We start from the raw sequence: 3,465 nt of genomic DNA, 5'->3' as shown, positions 1-3,465 counted from the left end.
TGGCTAGTATTGGTACCGGTACCGAGCAGTCTGGTACCAGTACCGTTAGTACCGGTACTGGTACCAGTACCTGCGCACCCCTATTGTTGAGTAGCGTGGCAGTGTGGGTACTGTATTGTTGTTCAAGTGGCGCGCAGGAAGAACTGAGCTCAGCTGTGTGGCCGCAGCACCGTGTGAGTCCAGTTGCGTGAGACATCTAGTGGTCACTCCATAAGATATCGTGTATAAGTGAAAAAAACGTGAAAATTAAACATTTATTTGGATTTTGGGCCCTGCATTATTTAAAAAGCGTGTAAACCAAACTCGCGTAAATCGAGTTACCTGTATCACACTCGACGTTTTCCTCCAAACATTGTGGCTATGGCAAGAGAGAGAGAGAGAGAGAGAGACTTGTTAACACGGTACCGCGTTTGAACTTCCCGCCGCCTCCTCCCTGTCGCGTTTGGTTCAACTCTGCGCAGCCTCAATACCACGCGAGCCCTCAACTCGAGAGGTGTGTAGCTTGACTCTGGTTATGAGCCCCTCTCGTGAAAGGTGAGATTGAGAGGATGAAAACAAGGAGAAAGAAGAAGGGCGTGGCGAGGTAGGGTCAGAAAGGAGAGTCGGGTCAGGGCTTTGGTCAGGACATGACCTGACTCAGGTCAGATCATGTTCATACCTGTCACACACAAAGGTGAAATGAGAAGGATGTGGGGAGGATGAGGCAGAAAGGAGAATCAGATCAGGGCTTTGGTCAAAACATGACCTGATTCACGTCATGTCCTGTCCTGACTTGTCTCACACACACACACACACACACACACACACACTCTCTCTCTCTCTCTCTCTCTCTCTCTCTCTCTCTCTCTCTCTCTCTCACACACACACACACTCTCTCTCTCTCTCTCTCTCTCTCTCTCTCTCTCTCTCTCTCTCTCTCTCTCTCTCTCTCTCTCACACACACACACACAGAAGGAGAATGAGAATGGTGTGGGGAGGGAGAGCCAGAAAGGAGAGGCAGATCAGGGCTTTGGTCAGGATATGACCTGACCCAGGTCAAAACATGACCTGTGTGTGTGTGTGTGTGTGTGTGTCATGACAAGACCTGACTCTCCCTTCTGCCCCTCCCCCACACACCCTTCTAATTTCCCCTCATGTGTGTGACGCACAACTGGAAAACTTGCCGGTTGCCGAAGCTGCCGCCAACGCGGTGGGAAGAACAAGGCCCAGTGTGACACCAGCTTACGGACAACCAGCAACTCGCTCCCGGATGGGCGTGCGGGTGTTGCCAGTAGCCACAACGGTTAGAGAAAAACGGCCAGTGTGACACCGCCTTAAGGCAGTGAGGCCGCTGATTGGGTTGGCGTATTTTCTGAGCTCAGCCAATCGTAAGGCTTTATCTGTGGCTTCAAAACGACCCGTTCTCTCCTCCCGTTTTCTTCCTTTTTCCATGGTAAGTATTTTGCGATAACAAGGGAGTAAAAGAGGAAAAAATATGAGCTCCGGTGGGCAGCATGAGCCAATTACAGGTAACTCTCGATTTACGCGAGTATTGTATCGTTGAAGAGGTCGCGTAAATAAAAAAACAATGTAAATCAAACAAGAGGTAGGTTCTATCGAAAAATAAATATTCACTTCATTCAGTGGAGAGAGAGAGAGAGAGAGAGAGAGAGAGAGAGAGAGAGAGAGAGAGAGAGAATATCCATATCACCGAGATATCCACTCAGGCACTCAGCCTCACTCGTGTGAGGAAGAAATGAGGGACACCATGAGCGACTGGCTAGTATTGGTACCGGTACCGAGCAATTTGGTACCGGTACCGAGCCGTTTGATACCGGTACCGAGCAGTCTGGTACCGGTACCGTACCGTATAGCTGGTACCGTTAGTATCGGTACTGGTACCGGTACCTGCCCTATTGTTGAGTAGCGTGGCAGTGTGGGTACTGTATTGTTGTTCAAGTGGCGCACGGGAAGAACTGAGCTCAGCTGTGTGGCCGCGGCGCAGTGTGAGTCCAGTTGCGTGAGACATCTGGTGGCCACTCCATAAAATATCGCGTATAAGTGAAAAAAGTGTAATTATACATTTTTTTGGATTTTGGACCCAGCGTTATTTCAAAAACGCGTAAACCAAACTCGCGTAAATCGAGTTACCCGTAGCTAGTCACTCCGTCCACCATATCATTTATATAAACAGCAAACATTATTGGTGCCAACACCAAACCTTGTGGGACCCCACTCCTCACTGGGCACCAGTTGGAAACCCTGCCCTTGATTATTGTCCTCATTTCCCTGTTAGTTAGGAGGTCCTCCAGCCACTTAATCAGTCCATCACCCACTCCACCCATATTTTTAATTTTCCAAATTAGTCCTCCGTGTGGTACTTTATCAAATGTCTTTTTCAAATCCAGGTACACTCCATCCCCCCAGCCTTCTCTCTCTTGTATTAAATCTGTCACCCTTAAGTAGTAACACAAGTTGGTGATGCAAGATCCTCTCCTGAATCTAAACTGGCAATCCAAGATAATTTTCTCACTTTCTAAGAAATCTAATCACCTGTTTTTAACCAGTCTCTCACATATCTTCGCAACCACACTAGTGATTGATACCGGTCTGTAATTCAATGGGTCCTCTCTCTTGCCTCCCTTAAAAATCGGTGCTATGTTTGCTCTCTCTTCCAATCTTGTGGTACCTTTCCTTCACTCTGGGAGGCACTCCTTATGGAGTGCAGTTTCTCCACAAGTTGCTCACTACATTCTTTCAAAATTCACCCTGATACTCCACCCGGCCCCATTACCTTTCTCGCATCCAGGTTGTTCAAACTTTCCTTGACCTCCTACACTGCGTTAACTGTATATCTTGCATAACCCTTCCTCTTTCCTGGCCTGGGGGTTGTACAAATTCTTCTCTTGTGAAAACTCTGTGAAAGCTGTTGTTCATCACCTCTGCCATCTCTGCTGGGTGTTCATATGTGGTTCCATCCATTTTCAGTTTATCAATTTTTTCTCTATTCTTCAATTTGCCATTCACATGTCTATAGAATAGTGTTTGTGTGTGTGTGTGTGTGTGTGTGTGTGTGTGTGTGTGTGTGTGTGTGTGTGTGTGTGTGTGTAATTCACTACGGCCTGATCACAAGTTGGACTCACTTTCGCCAGCAGGTGCCCTCCTGACATGAGCAAGTGCTCCTTATCATCAATCTCTGGATACTGCAAGGACCTCACACACCACACACCCCTGCCCCCTTGCTCAAGGGGGGGCAGTAACCACTCCTAGTCAACAGAAAGAATCCGGCCTGAGCAGGGCTCGAACTGCCGCCCGTTTGGCCGTGAAGCCTTGCAGCACAGCGCTCTACCGACTGAGCTACCAGAGCGGGGTGTGTGTGTGTGTGTGTGTGTGTGTGTGTGTGTGTGTGTGTGTGTGTGTGTGTGTGTAGACGTCATTCTTGTAAAGGTATGGAACCTGTTTAGAAGGACTATTAATACTACTTAA

Source organism: Eriocheir sinensis, chromosome 50 (genome assembly GCF_024679095.1).
Source record: "Eriocheir sinensis breed Jianghai 21 chromosome 50, ASM2467909v1, whole genome shotgun sequence".
NCBI lineage: Eukaryota > Metazoa > Arthropoda > Malacostraca > Decapoda > Varunidae > Eriocheir > Eriocheir sinensis.
Note: the sequence above shows the minus strand (reverse complement) of the source record.